Here is a 19,941-nt window from a genome sequence, read left to right as displayed (position 1 = left end):
TATATTAGATGGTAACAGTAATGCAATGTAAAAGCTATCACATAACCTGACAAATCTCAATATTGTTATCTCTATTATTAGATAGTTTCAGTTACAAAATAATAATAATTATACAATGGGATAAAAATTACTTTGTGCACACTTCATGTACACTTCATTGCCTGTTAAATATAATGAAAATTTCACTAAGAGCACACAGATTATTCACAGAATAATCTGTTTAGGATCCAATCTTCAATCTTTCGGTTTCTTTGGAAAATAACGTTCATCACTCAATGCCTTTGTTTGCTGATGTGCGTTTTAAAATCCGAGGACCTTCAATGGCATTGTGAATTTCTGTTTGCAACCGGTTTTACTTTCATAAACATATTTCAGAGTGAAACAGGATGCTTAAAAGAATAAATAAATACAAAATGTGGGGTAGGACTTAATTGTTTCCATCAAGAGTTATGTGTCTTGTGGGTGAAATGTGTATTGCTTAAACAGTTATTTAGCTATTAGTTAACATTATGCAACTGACCAGAAGAAATATGATTAAAGATTACAATAACAAACAGTTTTTTCTTTGGAACTACATGGACAGATGAATCATACACAAATCCAGAAATGTGCATTAAGAAAGTTAAGTAAATAAGGTCCATTTTGATTCCAGCTTTTTTTTTTGCTTTTTCCTTTGTCTTACACCTGCACTGCCCATGGGGTCAAGGTGCCTGGATCTGCAGGAGGACACTAAAACAAATGCAAACACATGATGGTCAATAAACTTCAGTTGGCTCTGGCAAAAGCGGCACATATGATCTCAAACAATAAAACCACAACAAAGCAGCTCCATGAATGCCACATTTGATTACAAGCTGCATATTAAGTTGAGTTGTACATACGGATGTAATGATGCACCGCGAGCCAGTTGAAAATCCATACAAACATGTGACTATTCAAATCGGTTGAGATGTTAAATTAATTGTGATTCAATTGGAGGTAAGAGTTTATATAAATCTATCTCTGAGGGGAACCGACTGACTTTTAAAAGTTTAGATGGTATTTTCTTTTCAATTTGACTAATGCATATTAAAGCAGTTCATAAGCACTGCGCTGATTTGTTTACATATAGGTAACCAAGGAAATGCTGTATTACCTGCTGTCAGAGAGTGAATTTGCATTTTAATTTTTGTTCTATTGCAGACATGTTTTATGTAGTACAGTCTCATAAAACTAAAGTTAGACAATTGTGTTTTTTGTGCTTCAAATATCTAAATTATACATCTTATTTAGAGTGAAAACTGCTCATGCTGCATGTGTGTAGCATCTTGATTCAAAACAGTGGTTGCCTCTAATTTTAAAAGGAAAGAAGACAGGTAAAAGTGTTTTTTTGTTTGTTTGTTTTTTATTTATTTGATTTGGGGTTTAGGGGTAGTAGTTTTGTTATCTGACTCTATTTCAATTTCACAAAGAAATGTGCAGCATTTTGTCCATGCAATAATAAATGGACACCTTTTCATTTAGAAGTTGTCTTTGTATCATGAAATTGCACCATTAAATCATTATCATGAATCGTATCACTTTGTGAGTTGAGTGAATCATTACATTCCTAGTTGTACACTACCGTACCATCCTGAGATATGGATTCGGTTTTATTACAGAAGTTTTTTGATCCTTAACAAAGGCATTCATTTAATCAAAACACCATAAATAACTATTTTCTAATTTATTATATTTTAATATGTAATTTTTTCCTGCCATTCAACAGCCATTATTACTCCAATCTTCAGTGTCACATGATCCTTTAGGAATCATTGCCGATTAAGAAACATTTCTTATTATTATCAGTAAAAAATAAAATAAAAAAAGACGTGAGAAAGCTCTGTGAGAATTATATGACCCCGAACACTAAGTTGACAGTCAACAGTGAAAGTTAATACATACCAGTTTAGTAAACTTGTCTTCACAGGCATTTCGTATCCATTCAGGCGTGGCGGGGCTGTCCAGTCTGAAGGGTCTGGTCAGGCCAGACTCAGCCCTGGCAGCTGTGATGGCATCTTTAATGGCATAAAACACTGAAGCCGCCAGAAAGAGAGGAGGCTCGCCCACAGCCTGAGTACAAACACAGCCATAAGAGATAACAGACACAAACCATGATCTCACTGTGGAGTCAGTTGTTGTGATGCCTCTAACCTTTGAGGAGAAGATGGCCTTCTCATTAGGAGCATCTCTGAGCAGCGAGACCTTTAATTCAATGGGAATATCCCCAAAAGAGGGAATCTTATACATGCCAGGTCCGCGAGTGTATAGGTAACCATCAGGAGAGTAGCGTAGCTCCTCCAGCGTGAACAGACCTAAACCTTGCATGAACCCGCCCTCCACCTGCGCACACAACCACAAATCATATGATATTTATCACAAATTGATATGATCAATGTGTGATCTGTTCAATTCAATTTAGATGACATACCTGTCCGATGTCCAATGCTGGATTTAAACTCTTCCCACATCCATAACTATGGACGTATGAAGATTCTGACAGGAGAGATAAGAAAAAAGGGAGTTAACCCCGAAGTAAAGATCTCGAATATATGATCTATTATGCAGACAAGCTGTCCTTTTGTCTGTCAAACTGGCGTCTGAACATAACAGATACATGTTTCATATTTGGCATTACCTTGTGACTGCCAGCTCAGAGACGGCCACGCCATAACTGAAGTAGTTAAATGGCCTTCCCGAATTTGTGTCAAAATTATATCCAAGATCTGGAGTCCTATAAAATATAATCATTCTTAATTCTATGAGGAGCTACAAGATTTGAAATGTGAAAATTATGAAAATTCGGAAAACATACTTGTAAAACCCATTGGCAGAGAGATTGACTCGGTCAAAATAGGCTACTTTCACCTGCAAATGTGATTATAACTGTCATATATAAAATACATAAATATATATTACATGCAAAAACTAGATACTGACCCAATCTTCCCAGCAGCCCTTTTGGTTTTTGTCTTTGTAAGGCTGAAGTCTCTGTAGTAATGTCTGGCAAGCATTATGTGGAAAATTAAAGGGTTTTGTGAAATTTTTGACTAATGTAGATTTGAGATATTGTGGATTAGTTTAATGGCTGACATAAACTACTGTTCAGGAGTTTGGGGAAAACATGTTTCAATTTTTTCAAAGGAAGTCTCTTATGCTCAAGGCTGCATTTATTTAATTTATAAAAATTCAGTAATATTGTGAAATATCATTATAATTTAAAATAACTGTTTTCTATTTTGATCATGACATGATCTTTCAGAAATCATTCTAATATTGCTGATTAGTCGATATTAAATACTGGTAGTTATTAAATTATTATAAATGTTGGCATCAGATATGCAGCATAATATTTTTATATTGACATTTTTCCAGGATTATTTGATGAATAGAAGGTTCAAAATGACAGCATTTATTTCAAATAGAAAAGTGTAAAAGTCCTTCCTGTCACTTTTGATCAATTCATTATAGATAAGAAAAAGTGTACACTAAAAAAGCATCATAAACATGAATATCTGCTGCATGAGGCTTACGTAGATGGCCATGCCATTAAGGTCGGAGGAGGCGGAGGCAGCCGTAGGGCTGGTGTTGGGAACTGTGTTAGTGCTGGTCTCTGTGATGTGAATCTTTGAGCAGGGGATTCCTAGAGTTTTACTGGCCACCTGCACAACACATAAATGTAAAGACAGAATGAATATGAAGAGTTGTGACCAACATTTTGCATTACCTGGACCATTTTGTTGTGCAGGCCTTGCCCCATCTCTGTTCCTCCATGAGTTAGTAAAACCGAACCATCTGAGTACACGTGTACCAATGCTCCTGCCTGAATGAAAAATATCCATCACACACATATACCCAATCACCTCTTTCTAATAATTCTTTAGTTCCTGAGAGGAAGAAGGCTGACCTGGTTAAGGAAGACAGCAGTGAAGCTGATGCCAAACTTGGTGGGAATGATGGACAACCCTCTCTTGGTCCAACGGTGCTGCCTGGAATTGAAGTGTTAGAGCAGTTATTTATTTAAGTGTTAGAGCAGAACATTTCTACAGTAATATGTGGCCCTGAACCATCTTAAGTTGCACGTTAGCAATAGCCAAAAATACAATGTATGGGTCAAAATGCTCGATTTTGCTTTTATGCCAAAAATCTTTAGGATATTAAGTAAAGAACATGTTCCATGAAGATATTTTGCAAATTTCCTACCGTAAATATATAAAAACTTAAATTTTGATTAGTAATATGCATTGCTAAGAACTTCATTTGGACAACTTTAAAGGTGATTTTCTCAGTATTTAGATTTTTTGGAACCCTCAGATTCAAATAGTTGTATATCGGCCAAATATTGTCTGATCCTAATAAACCATACATTAATGGAAATATTATTTATTCAGATTTCAGATGGTTAATGCATGTTAATAATTTGATGTGCTTTTGCCATTATTAATATTTGTTTTAATTTAGATTTTAGTTTTAGTAATGTGAGCAACTGAAGGAGAGAAAAATAACTTAATTTTTCATTTGTAATTTATACATTTGTAAATTTTATATTTATATGATTTAATATAGTTTTTTTATTTACATTATTTTTCTTGTCTTATAATGTCATAATTTTTTTTTTTTTGGACCGAAAACATTAATGTAATTCCCACTTCACTTATATCAACAGACACATAATATCAAAGATATCTAAGAACTGTTCTAACCTATTGTATTGTTCCACGGCCTCCTTGCGCTTGTTGAAGTCTGAGAGCTGCATGCACTCCTCCCAGCAGCGATCAATGGTGAACTGGTCTATACGCTGACTGAAGGGTGTGAAATCCCCCTCCTTGTACAGGTTTATCCTCCTCACCTGGAAGTAGTAGGAGACTTGAATATTCGTGTATTGACTGTATGGACTATGAGAAAATGAAAGATGCAGAATGAACCTCTTCAGCAGGCCGACCACAGCTCAAAGCCACATCACTCATCCAGCTCTCTGAGATCATCATGACCTGCGGCTCACCAAAGCCTCTGAACGCTGAGTTAGACGGCAGGTTGGTTTTACACATGTAGCCCGTGCCATGAATGTTATGAATGTTGTAACAGTTATTCATGTGGAATAGTGTCCTCTCCAGGATCTGTACATTGAGAGACAGGATACACATTTATGCTTGGGATGTAAGAAAGAATATCTTGTCAAATAGACCACCGGGGTGTCTCATGGACCACCATTGATACTGTAGATGTTCAAAACTTTAAGATGCATACTCACTGACAATGAGAGGTCCAGTGAATTGCCTGCGTTGCTGTAGAGTGTCACATCAAGTGCCATCACTCTTCCATTGTTCATCTACCCAACCTAGACATCAGATTACAGAGTGTGTAAGAATAGTCTAGCAAGGACAATAGGGTGACCTTTTTCTTTAGCATGTGCTTGCAGGGATATCTAAATTGTCCAGGTTTTGGCTTTGTTTTCCTATTGTTTTTTTATATATACTTGCTGAAGGTAATGACCAAAAAGTAGTTTGACAAATAGTGTGCAGGAATTGTGCAAAATCGACCAATCGTGGCGTCACTGGTGTGCAAGAAGGTCAAAGAATGAGTCACACAGTCAAAGCAATGCAAATATGCACACATACAATGCACGAGGACTGTAGAGAGCATGACAACAGGAAAACAAAGCCAAAATCCAGACATTTTAGGCAGTTTAGATATCCTAGCCAGTACAGAGTGGACGTATAGTCTACCTAAAGCACAACATCTGGCTAATTTGTAAAAAAAATTCACCTTGTAATGTCCAAAGAATGGATGCCGACCACCTGTGACCAGCATGTCCTCATCGCGATCTAACGTGCAGCGAACTGGCCGCTTGATCCTAAAAGAAAAAGGCCAAACTAAATGTTTAGCCCTTCACATTGTTACATATGACATCACTTTATGTAATTAGGCAAATTGTTACATTAGTTTGTGTTATAAATATTCATACGTATGTGCGGCAACAGCGACCACTGTGGACAGAATGGTGCTCCGACTTTCTTTCCCTCCAAATCCTCCTCCCATCCTCTTCTCACGACACACCACCCGGTTGGTAGGCACTCCCAGAGCTTTAGCCACTAGGGCCTGAGGCAAACACAGCACATTATTTGCATTAGGACAGTTCAATCTATATATCACATACTATATATATCACATCATTAATAATCCTATCATATTTGTGTTACTAATCTATCTATCTATCTATCTATCTATCTATCTATCTATCTATCTATCTATCTATCTATCTATCTATCTATCTATCTATCTGTTGTAATATAGTAATTTGCCAATAGGTGTCACTGTTGTATTGCCATGTAGTTGTGTCACTACAGTTCTGTTATTCATTCTTCTTCTTTGTTTTTTCTTCTTCTTCGTTGGATATAATAAAGAGCATATGCAACTTCAATAGGTTATGGGCCCAGATCTTCGCTAAAGCAAAAAAAAAAAAAAAGGTAGTTTTACACTATTTCTTTTTTGTGAAATAGACAGTGTTGTGGAACTCACAATGGAGGATAAACTGTTTATTGAAAAGCTGAGTGGGCCAGAGAACTGGGCAACGTGGAAATTTCAAATGGAACATTTGATGAAAGCTAAAGGACTATGGGGCATGGTGATGGAGACTGACAACGTGGCAGAAGGAGCAAATGCACAGGCAAGAGCAGAATTTGAAAAACGGAAAGAAAAAGCATTTTCTGTGTTGGTGCTGAATGTGAGTACGTCTCAGTTGTACCTGATAACAAGCTGTAAGACCCCTAAGGAAGCGTGGGACACGCTAAAAGGACATTTTGAGAGAGACACTCTTGCAAACAAGCTGTTTCTGAAGAAAAAATACTTCAGATGTGAAATGAAGGAAGGAGAAAACATAACTGAACACTTGAAACGAATGAAGGAGCTAACTGACCAGCTAGGGGCAATAGGTGCGGTGATTGAAGAGGAGGACCAGATTGTAACACTGCTGGGTAGCTTGCCAGCAAGCTATGCTACAATTGTTACTGCACTGGAAACTAAGTTGGACAGTTTAACACTGCAGTTTGTTCAGCAAGCATTAATAAATGAAGAACAAAAACGAGTGTCTGCTGATGGTAACTATGGCGGTGCTATGTCCAGTGGTGCTGCTTCTGGAGGCGCATCAGCAATGTCAACACTAGTTCGTAGTGATATGCAGGCTAACTCCAAGGCAGTGAGAGCTGACAGATCCGGCTCGTGGAGATGTTACAAGTGTGGGAAAGAAGGACATATCAAGCGTGACTGTCCAAGTAAGAAAAAACAGACTAAAACTCACAAAGCCAAAAATGTAACATGTGAACATGATGAAGACTCGTCTGAGAGTGCCTTCGTCGCCAGAGAGGCAAATCAGGATAAGATGACACAACAGGTAGAGTGGTTGATCGACTCTGGAGCTTCAAAGCACATGACGTGTCATGAAGAAATTCTTCAAGATTACCAGAAATTTCCAAAAACACAGTCTGTGAAACTTGGTGATGGCAGAGTGGTTGATGCTCTAGGATTTGGTAATGTTAAACTGAGAATGGCATTAAAAATCAGTGATGTAAAAAATGTCACAATGTTTGATGTGCTGTATGTTCCCAAGTTATCCGGGAATCTCTTCTCAGTGGGAGCTGCTGTAAAAAAAGGAAATACGGTGCAGTTCAAGAAGTCTCGCTGTTACATCCGTGATAAAAATGGAAATCTCAGAGGAATGGGAACACAAAGATCTGATGGAATGTATCAGCTGGATGTTGAGGGAAGGTCGCCCACCTGTCACTGTGCATCAAGTGCATTAGTAGCAACCAGCTTGTGGCATCAACGACTGGGTCACACCACTAAGTTGAAGGAACTTAAAAAACTGGTGAATGGAGTGGACTATCCTGCAGAGAAAGAAGTTCCATTCTGTGAAGCATGTGTGGAAGGCAAGCTGTCTAGAAAGCCACATAAGCCAGTGGGAGAAATCCGTTCCAAACGTAAACTACAGTTGGTTCATAGTGACGTCTGCGGCCCCATGCAGACTGAATCTATAGGTGGATCAAAGTACTTTGTGACTTTTATTGATGACTATTCTAGATGTTGCAAGGTGTACTTTATGAAACAGAAGAGTGAAGTTCTTTGCAAATTCAAGGAATTTGAGAAAATATTATCCAATGAGTGCGGACAGAAAATAGCAAGACTCAGAACGGATAATGGTGGGGAATACACATCCAAAGAATTTCAAGAATACTTGAAGGCTCAAGGTATCCACCATGAGACAACTGTACCTCACACACCTCAGCAAAATGGTGTTGCAGAAAGAAAAAATAGGACATTAATTGAAGCAGCGAGAACCATGCTCTCTCACGCTAAATTAACAAAGTCTTACTGGGCAGAGGCTGTAGCGACCGCAGCTTACATACAGAACAGACTCCCCACATCTGTTCTGAAACAAGTGACGCCCTACCAGAAATGGTGCGACAAACAGCCAAATGTGAGTCACATGAAAGTGTTTGGTTGCGTAGCTTATGCACATGTCCCAGACATTGAAAGAAGAAAACTGGACAAAAAGGCTGTGAAGCTTCGTTTCGTGGGATATGCCAACAATGCCAAGGGCTATCGCTTGTTTGACGAAGAAAAAAGAAGGATTCTAATTCGTCGGGATGTGATCTTCAACGAGTCAGACTTTGACTTGAAACAAGAAGTGGATATTTCTTGTTCGGAGAATGAAGTTATCATGAAAACTGACGAAAGAACCCCAGTCGATGCTACTGTCGATGAAACTGCTAGAGAAGGTGGCAGAATCAGAAAACCACCTAAGAGATATGGCTATGATGAGTTTGCCGACCTGGTGACTGTTGATCATTATGCTACTGTTTGTTGTGTTGCAGAACCAAGCACACTGAAAGAGGCAATGATGAGTCCAAATGCAAAGGAATGGCAGGAGGCTGCTGACTTGGAATATGAATCACTGCTGGAAAATAAGACATGGGTTTTTAGTGAAACTACCAAAGGATCGGAAAGCCATAGGATCAAGATGGGTGTTTAAAGTCAAGCATCATAGTGACGGACGAGTGGAGAGATACAAGTGCAGACTTGTGGCTAAGGGTTACTCACAGAAGTATGGTGCTGACTACGATGAAACTTTTTCACCCGTGGTACGTTTTAGCTCAATACGTACGTTGCTGTTCTTTGCAATCCAGAATAACATGCATGTGCATCAGATGGATGTGGTAACCGCATTTCTAAATGGACACCTGGATGAGGAAATCTATATGGAGCAACCAGAGGGATACATCAGACCAGGAGAAGAAAGTTTGGTGTGCAAGCTGAAGAAGTCAATATATGGACTGAAGCAGTCCCCTCGCTGCTGGAGCAAAACTTTCACAGAGTTCATGAAGAACATTGGATTCAAACAGAGTACATCAGACCCATGTGTGTTCGTGAGATCTCGACAGGAGCTGGAGATATTAGCTGTGTATGTTGATGATCTAATTCTGATCACAGAGTCGATGGAAAGCATGGAAGAGCTGAAACTTGCTCTTAAGAAGCGCTACAAGATGAAGGACATGAGAGAACTGTCCTACATCTTGGGAATCTCTGTCATCCAAGACAAAGACAAAAACTGTGTGTTTCTTCATCAGAAGCATTACATTGAAGCCGTTCTTCAGAAGTATGGTATGCATGATGCAAACCCTGTTGCAACTCCAGCTGATGCAAATGTAAAGCTAAAAAGGGACGATGGTGTCAGCAAGCCTGTGAACCCAAGTACTTACCAGTCTATGGTTGGTAGTCTACTGTATGCTGCGATGGCCACACGGCCGGACATAGCACAAGCTGTGAGCGTTGTGTCAAAGTTCAATGCAAATCCAAATGTTTCACATCTGACTGCAGTGAAGAGAGTTTTACGGTACTTGAAGGGTACACTGAATCTCGCTCTCAAGTATGAGCGGTCAGAGTCTGGAACTTTGGTCGGTTTCTCAGATGCTGACTGGGCAGGAGACCAGGACGATCGTCGCTCTACAACCGGAAATGTGTTCTTACTGGGTGGAGGAGCGGTGAGTTGGCTCAGCAAGAAACAGTCAACTGTTGCTCTTTCAACAGCGGAGGCTGAGTATGTTGCACTTAGTCAAGCAGCTCAGGAATGTACCTGGCTTAGACGACTACTGAGTGATCTTGGAATGGATGCTACTCCTGTGGTTATCCTGGAGGACAACCAAGGAGCCATTGCAATCGCAAAGAATCCAGTTGATCATTCAAGAACCAAGCACATTGACATTCGCTACCATTACATTCGTGAATGTGTGCAGAATGGACAAATACAACTGCAATATTGTCCCACAGATGACATGAAGGCTGACATCTTGACCAAGCCATTGGTGAGGCAGAAGTTTGAGTATCTTAGGAGTGAGATTGGACTTTGTTTCATTTAATTCTGTTTAGTCTGATCTTAAAAGGGCTAGAATGTGTTTAGTGTTAAATATGTTACGGTGTAAACCAGTATAACATGGCATAATTTTTTTTTATTTTTTTTGGTTAATATAATTTACTAAGAAATGGCTTAGTCCTATTGTAAAATTAAGTGGGAGTGTTGTAATATAGTAATTTGCCAATAGGTGTCACTGTTGTATTGCCATGTAGTTGTGTCACTACAGTTCTGTTATTCATTCTTCTTCTTTGTTTTTTCTTCTTCTTCGTTGGATATAATAAAGAGCATATGCAACTTCAATACTATCTATCTATCTATCTATCTATCTATCTATCTATCTATCTATCTATCTATCTATCTATCTATCTATCTATCTAATCAAATAATTAATTTCTTTAACAAAAGAATAAAATCTTACTGACCAAATTTTTTTGAAAAGCAGCAGTTTATGTCAAAGACATATCAACCATTCAAATAATGGTAAATAAAATTGATTCATGCATTTATGGAAGCCCAATTCCACCTTGGAAGAAAAAAGGTCATTGTGAAGTATATCACAATAGCAATGCATTTTTTCATAATTGTGACTTAATTTCTCATAAACGTGGCTTTATATTGCAAAGTGTGACAGTTATTTCTTTTTTTTTTCTTTTGAAACTGACAAACTGTATTTTTTTCACTCTGAGACATAGACAGGCTTCCATAACAAACAGCAATAATGGTGTTAGCTGATAATGTGCGACATTTTATGGTAGATTAAAGGTCCCCATCTTCGTGATCCCATGTTTCAAACTTTAGTTAGTGTGAAATGTTGTTGTTAGAGTATAATAAAAAGTATCTGTAAAATTCTAAAGCTCAAAAGTTCAATGCCAAGCAAGATATTTATTTAACACAAGTCGCCTACATCGAACAGCCAGTTTGGACTACATCCCTCTACTTCCTGCAGTAATGACGTCACTAGAACTGTTTTTTGACTAACCTCCGCCCACAGGAATACACAAAAAAGGGGGCGTGGTCTTGTTGCGCTCGCACGGAGAAGAGAAAGAGATCCGTTTGTAGAGTGTGTTTATCGCCATGTCGTCGAAACGCTGTTGTTATTTTTTTTATATCTGAGTCCAATCATCTTTGTTTGGCCTTCCCAGGAACGCTGTACTTAGAGATTTTATTTTTTTTGATATTGCGTTTATGTGGTAACACAATGGTTGTATGTTCATATTTTACTTTATTTTTATTTTTCTAATTTTACTGGTTGTTGTTCGAAATAAAAAATAAAGAAATAAAGAAAGAAAGAGATCAATAGTTACAATTTGTGTTTAACTCGGTTCCCAAAAATGTTGAAACTATGTGCAGCACATTTTGCTGAGGACAGCTTCCTCAATCTCAATCAGTTTAATGCCAGATTCGCACAAAGATTAATCTTGAAAGATGGAGCAGTTCCCTCTTTGTCTGGAGAAGGCATTGTTTATGGACCACAATCGGTAAGTGTTTATTATTATTTAAGTTGGTGCGTTTAACAGTTTCTGTAACTTATTACACAAACGGCAACGCTGTTTAGCTTTGTTAACTATATGGTAGTTACATGAACACATGAACACATTATATTGCACACTGTAAACACAATCAAAGCTTAAAAAAACATGAAAAACGGGACCTTTAAGATTATTTTTTAATTTTGCTACGTCCAAGATGCTCAAACATTAAAGCACATGTTAAAGTGTAACTGCATCAATGAATGATTATGCCGTAAAAAACGACTGATCATAGAATTACCTACACTGCAATCACGTGAGATGCATGTGAGATACATTTTGCATGGGAATCCATAAACATCTGTCACTAATACATGATGTCATTTACTACAAATTCCAAGTGATACACTCTATTTTGTGTAATAAATGTAAAAGCCATTGTGTTATGGTCACCTTATGCCTGATCCACACTGCATCATAACAAAAAATTGGTTCTAAAAGGCAAATACTGTGATAATCAATTGAATAACTGTCTGTGTGAAAACATTTATCTTTATAAATACTGCACAGAGAATTCACTTAAAATATAGAAAATAAAAAACCTTATCATCTGCAAAAACTGTCTCGTCATAAATGACAGGTCCTGTCAAGTTACTTCCTGGGATGTCTTTAGCAGAGATAAATTCAACCACTCCAGGAACTGTCATTGCATCAGATCGCCTCTCCTTTGGATTGCTTAAGTGCAGAGAGGTGCATCATAGGGTGACCCACAACATCATCATTATTATGTCTGGGGGGAACTGCCTGAAAACAAGGAAATAAAGTTAAGCAATTAACAAACACAGTGCACAGATAAAGTTGCTAAATGCCTATTTATGTGTACCTGGTAGAGCTGTACACTGGACGGTGAATCCAACTGGAAGAGCTCAGTAGCAGTAGCATATTCGGGTCGGACATCTTGCAAATTAACACCCTGTAGAGTTTACACAGTTAAAAAGAATAGAATCTTTTGAACAACTTAAGAACAACTTTTGAACACACCTGCAAATTGCAAAAAAAAAAATAAATAAATAAATAAATGATTGTGTAAGTGTGGAAAACACAGTATTAAAAACCTCCATTCGCAGGTCCAGAGCCAGTTTGTGCTGGACAGTGAGGAAGAACTTGTAGAAGAGGCTGATAGTCAGTGTGCATCTATATGTCACCATCCCACCAGGAGCTGAAGGAGACAGACTCATCTCTGCCAATGATGTGCAGACTTGCTCTAGAAGCTCCTCGTTCCATTGTCTGCAATCAAATAAAAATTTTGTGAAACTGATGCATCGACTCTGTTGTGATTCTTGAATGAGGCTGAATGTCAGAAAAGAATATTAGAAATTTGCTAGAAAATCCTTTACCTGTTGAGTAACCTGTTGCATGTGGCCGTGGCAAGGACAGTGACAGGGGCCATTCCTCCATAGCTTATGCGGATACTCTGCACTATATTGGATTTCTCCTTGAACAACACATTCATCCCACATGTGACAATGGCGATGTCGTCCTCCTTGCGAGGAGACTGTTTAAAAGCTGAGAAGTACTGGCCCTGAAACACACAAATTTAATCCAAATTTAATCTATTTCATGTCAAATATGAATCAGATACAACACTGTTCAAAAGTTTTGGTTGGTAAGTGTTTTTTCTTTTCTTTTTTTTAAGAGGTTTTTGTTGCTCACCAAGTCTGCATTTCTTTTTTCATTCTTCAGAAGTCATTCTTACATACTGATTTGCTCAAGAAACATTTATTGTTAATAAAGTCCCCCTTTAATGAATCAGTGTATTTTTGTAAGATAAATATCCAGATTTCAAATGTAATAAACACTTTTTTTTTCCTTCACTTCTGCTGTTTTTTGGATCTCAGCAGTCTGGATGCCTTTTCACCTTCATTACATGCAAAAGAGCAGCCAGTAGATTTTCCAACATCTATTTTGTATTCCAATAAGTCGGTATAGAATGACAAAGTAAATTATGACAAAATTTACATTCTGGAGTATCAATCATAGAATGTTTTTCAAATGCAGACCTTTCTTGTGTACGGAATCTCAATGGACAACAGAATCTCCTCTTCAAAACTTCAAAACAGTCTTCCTATAACCAGGGAAGAACTTTTCATCCATTTCGAGAACATGTTTCTCCCCTTTAAACATCAGACAGAGATTTTTGATAGAATTTTAAAAACATACATTGAAAGTTTTTCATTAGTCAACCATTGTCATAAATTACACAGAACAAAGGACATGGACACAGTGTCAATAAAACTAAGGTCAACACCCTACAGTATATGTTACTAGGTTGATACATTGCATTGCAAAAGTCCTGTTAACCATAGCTTTCAGTATCCTTAACCCCTTCCCTATATACCACAATCATCCAAACACTGAGAAACTGTACTATTATTTAAGAGTATCCCTAATTTAGACTTTATCGACATAATTCAGACTTCAGCAGGACTAAATGGTAAATGACTGCATACTGTGGAATAAGATATCATAGGACTGTTTTCTCTAAATAAACTGCCTCTGTATTCTGTGTCAGATCATGAAACGTACAACCTTTGATCCTTGCACAGAAAAGAATCAACAAAAAAACACTGCACCTTTGGACAGTGCAGGTGCATTTCGGATCTGCTGTCCTGCAAACCAACGCAGCTGCTCAAGAACAGCTTCGAAGACTTCCGTCTGATGAGCAGGCAGCTTCTTCATCGCTGCATGCAACACCTCCCCCAGCACAGTCAACGTCACTGATGCACCAACCTCAATGCCTGTGAGCCAAACACAAGCCGAGATTAACTGTCAATATAACTGAACCTAGACAGTGAAATACCACTAAAAGACTGAAGATCAGACAATTGAATGAATATACACTTCTAACTCCATAAAATGGTAACGTATTGTGTTGACAAATACTATTTGCTTTAAACCATCCAACAACATACTCAAACAAAAGCATCCCTTTAAGTATATGACTCTCTCACCATCCTGAGTGTGCTGGATGATGTTTAGTTCAGGGATGTAAGCTGGTGCCAGAATCACAGGGTAAAGAAGGTTTTCATCTCAATACCTAGAAGAGGGACTCAAAGCAATTAAAATCAGCCTTGCATTCTGCATTATGTTCTTAGAGCACTCCACAAAGAAAAAAAAAACGTTTTTCACTTACCGTATAATATGTAACTATACTTATGAAATTTAACACAAAATACGATCGCTATGTGATATTTTATGCAATAGCTAAGCAAACAAGACGTTAAGAGTGTAACTTGAACATTAGACAGAGTACTGGCAGTTACTTAGACTATTTTTGCCTCACCACTAAAAATAATTTGTACTGTTTAGTGTCTAAGTAACACAGTTACTAGTTGTTGTTGTTGTTTTTTCAGAATCATTCAGCATTTTGACTGAAACAGTTGAATGAATGATTCATTGACTCGTTATTAAATATGTAGGAACAATGTTACATGCCAAAACAAAAAAAAGCAGAAAATCACTGACAGCTTTTGGCTGCATCTGAAAATGCATACATCCCTACAATACAGTATGTAAAAAACAATAAGTTAATTGAGTATGTCAGAATTTATAGTATTCATATGACAACAGTAGGACAATGACAGCATGATAAATGTAATACATCCAGATTACAGTGTTACTACATAACAAACTTTTTTAATGGTTGCGAAATAGACGAAAGAAGCACCCACTCTGAGAGTATCCAGTTTCGGATGCAGTCCTTGTCTAGAATGGGCAAACACAAAGCTGGGTGATTCTATATATGTACATGGGACTCACCAACTTCTGTGTTTCCAACCACTAGTTTAGCGTTCGGATAGGTCGCCTTTAACTCCAAGAGCTCTTTGAGGGAGCAGGGTTGAATCCAAAGCACTCGTTCTCCAACAAATCTCAGCTCTCTCTGGGGCTGTTTACTTAGACTCTGTAGAGCACAAATATAAAAAATTAAAGTGTTGATTCATCTATTTAATACATTAATCAGCTTCATTTTACGAAGATGGTTAATCAATGCAGATTAAACCAATTTTTTTTTACGAAACCATGAGCTCAGGTGGGAAAATAATCTCTTGTGTTGGGTCCAGTGGCATAAACTCTGACTGGTCATACAACTTCTGAGCTGGAAGCATTGAATTGACCTAAAAGTTGAAAAAGAAGTGTTGAACTATTAGTAAAGTCCTTAGATAACATTCAGTACTGATAGGTAACTGTGACTGTAAAACAGTGATCTTGAAGCATCTACTGTTGTTTTGACCTTACATGAGCGTGGGTTCAAACATGTGACTGGTTTCCTATGAGACTGTCATGTCATTGATTTCCTATCCAAGAATGCTACAGGTTTATTCTAAATGGCAAGGCTTTAGGACAGAAATGTGTTTGTACTAAGAGAAAACAGAGCATGGTGTCTGGATGTCTGTTCTACTCACATTGACATGCTCTTGTATGTGTCCATTTGTAATGCAGCAGCCATTAGTTTGTCCTTTTCCAACACAACATCCCCCATCCTGAAATTAGAAGAAGTAGATATATATATATTTAGTTGCACAAACTGCAAGACATTTGGTCATGAGGCAATTGAAACCAACAATGAATTAAAGGTTTTCTCACATTTTGCAAATTCATGAGAAATTCGGGCAACTGAATACAAGATATTTCCATTTATAACATCTGCACAGTGATTTGTTGGATTAGTTCTGTCTGTGACAGCAAAATCCAGCCGAATGTTGTGTAGTGTTAGCTTGACTTAAGTGGTTTACATTTGTAAATGATCATTTGGATATACATACATATAATAATAAAAATAGTTGTTCTCACCCCTTATTTCTAGGTTACTCTAGTAGCCTGTGTGTGTATTGTTTAGCTTGCAGGCTTTTACTATTATCTTGTTTCAAATTTTTTTTCTTGATTTTTTTTATTGTTCACGCTTGCATGTTGTTTTCACCTTCCAGTCCTTCCATACAACCTGCCAGACAGACCGGTTCAAAGCCTATGAGCTGAAGGCACTTGTTCCAGTGTTCCTCAACTTATCTCTTTGATTTCTGTGCCCTTAGTTTTGTTCAATTAATTCCCTTTTATTTGTTTTAGAACAGTTTATTCGTTTTTTTTATCAACAATGATTGCAAGTAAACATTCAATGTAGAATCCCAGGAAACACTCTTATATTATATTTATAATAATAAAAATTATTATTATAGCAGGCCTTACTCAGTTGATATTTTACCTTTGTGAATGTTCTGTAGCCTTCTAAAATAGGTCTGTAGCCAGTACAGCGACATAAATTGCCTGCGTGCAAACAATTTAAAAACAAAAAGATTTATTTAGAAAAGTTATGTATTACCTTAAGGGAAAAATTTCTAAAAAGATGCAGAAGTTACAAGACTCTTACCATACCTTGAAAGGCCTCCTGAATGTCGTGCATGCTGGGTCGAGTATTGTTTCTCAAAAGAGCGTACATAGACATCACAATTCCTGGAGTGCAGAACCCACACAGTGACCCATGTGCCTTTGCAATTCGCTCCTGGATTAAAAAGATTGTTGTTAGAGCTACTGCACCACAAATGAACAGGACACAAGCATATAAAGTGATACAGCTCTTGTTAAAACTGTATGAATGGAGGAAATAAAGAGCACTTTAATGTTATAGTGTGACATGCTTTTATCATAATTATCTTCAATTCTGAAAGAATAATACAAAACTGTGACCTGTACAGGATGGAGTTTGCTCGCCACACTGCCGATGCCCTCTACGGTTGTTACTGTTCAGTGATGCAAAGAGCATAGAGGAGCCAGACAGGCATTAACCGTATGGTGACTTAAAAAGTGCCGTCAAGGACACAATTATATAACTCTGGCATATGTTTCAGAATCCTTTACTAAAGATATATAAATTATTAACAGCTATCATTAACCTGTTATGTGCTTTAAGGACAGAAATACACTTTTTAAGATGTGAGTGCATAAAAAGATACATAATCCAGTTTTGACGTGGATGATATTTGGACACCATAACAGGCTCCACAACCTCCTTCAGCACATCCCAGTTTGGTTCCCGTCAGACCCACTTCAAGTGTCAGCACTAAGGAAAACGGCTTAAAAACAATCACACTGAAAAAGGAAGTGTTACCAGATCAGTGTAGAAAATAATTACAAAGTACAAAATAATGCCAGTGTATGATTTCAGGGTCAATAACAGCAGCTGACATTCTCTGTATTAAAAAATGGGCATGTTTGGATCAATAAATCTTATTTTGTTTGACCACATAGCAGTTATGTAATTGATTACTGAAGATTTACCAATTATAAATACATTCTGTAAGTGCAAACTACATTAAAGAGTGATTTATATCCAATCTATTGTATAATATTTTATAACTTTTTTTTTTAAGATAAAACAGAATTCAGATCCAACAGAAAAGCAGATCAAAAGGATACAGCTTTTCCTAAGATATGTCAAGAGCGTTATCTCAGGCTCAGCATTCTTATCAGTGATCTGCACAGAATTAATAATGGAAAACATATTATTGGCTATACTGGCAATAAAGATGCAACACATTAAACAATGAAATAATTAAATTATCCAATTACCTTTTTTCCATTAACGAAAAAAAACAAGGTCATCCCCTGTAGTCTTAAGTTTGATTTTAGTCTCTTCCTCTGTGAACGACATTTTAATGCCCACTGTTTCTGAGAACATATCAGTGAGATGATCGCTGATATGAGTGAGTGTACAAACTCTGAGCGCTGCGTCACATGACCAGGTTCCTATCAGCTCCCAAGAAGTGTTTTTGTTTGGAGAATGACATGCAGGAGGGGTTCGTATGCTACACGAAACCTCACAAGTAGACGAGAAAATCGATTACTTCCCTTTGTGAAAACGTATGAAGTTGAGCTCAATGTCCAAAACCTGACAATCATGACAATAGAGTTAACGAGAAGATATTATAGCCTAACATAATGTTTATATTAAGTTTAATGGAGCTGTTCTATAAACATTGCGAAACGAAACATTAAATGCCTTAGCACAATATTTTTTTATATTTTTTTCCTTCAGGGCGCAGTCTGTTGTGGTTCCTCTTGCGTAAACTACACTGGGGAAAAATTAAATATAACCACTTGTATGTATAATGCAGATATATATCTATTTTATCTAGATCAGTATGTAGAATCAATTTACTCTCAGAAATTGACAGTAAAAAATACAAAGAAACGGTAAGTAGCTTGGCTATAACCAGTGTTTGGAATAACGGCGTTTAAAAGAACGGCGTTAGGTAACGACGTTATTTTTTCAGTAACGGGGTAATCTAACTAATTACTTTTCCCGTCGTTACAACATCGTTAACGTTACTGAACGTTAAATGCGGTGCATTACTATGCATTGATTTAATATGCAATCCGAACGCACCCCTGGCTCACACAGCGAGTGAGCAGGTGGGTTAATAATGAGATAGGCGATTATGATTGGCTAAGGCAGAGTCATGTGTTTCATGGTAGCCAACGTGCATGTAATGTGTACATGTAATGTGTGACACACGCATCTACAAAGCTAGTGGCCAAAAACACTTTTCTTACAAAGAGTGCAGGATAAAACTCTTGCTGTCTGTTGACGTGCAATAAATCTCGAAAGTTATGTACAAACACCTGTCTGTTCTACTTTTTTCAACTGACTTGTGAAAACTGCTAAAAAAAAAAAAAGATTCTTTGACATTTAGCATTTTTTTTTTTTTTTTTTTTTTTACAGTAACGCAAATAGTTACTTTCCCTGGTAACGAGTTACTTATATTATAGAGTAATTCAGTGACTAACTCAGTTTCTTTTTGGAACAAGTAGTGAGTAACTATAACTAATTACTTTTTTAAAGTAACGTTCCCAACAGTGGCTATTACACATTAAATTAAACATAATTTTGAAGTAAACTGATATTGTATTAATGATTTTGATTTTAACAGTAAAAGGCTGTAAAATGCTATAGTAAAAACCTGTTAACTACGGTACTTTCCATACTATATACTG

At 37.2% G+C, this 19,941-nt stretch overlaps 1 pseudogene; it reads right to left on the bottom strand.

The window, feature by feature from the left end:
- Positions 1-200: 200 nt before the first annotated feature.
- On the bottom strand, positions 201-18,693 carry LOC132111929 (xanthine dehydrogenase/oxidase-like; annotated as a pseudogene).
- Positions 18,694-19,941: the final 1,248 nt, after the last annotated feature.

This window comes from Carassius carassius, chromosome 31 (assembly GCF_963082965.1).
Source record: "Carassius carassius chromosome 31, fCarCar2.1, whole genome shotgun sequence".
Classification (NCBI taxonomy): Eukaryota; Metazoa; Chordata; class Actinopteri; order Cypriniformes; family Cyprinidae; genus Carassius; species Carassius carassius.
Note: the sequence above shows the minus strand (reverse complement) of the source record. Positions and strands in the feature narration are given on the sequence as shown.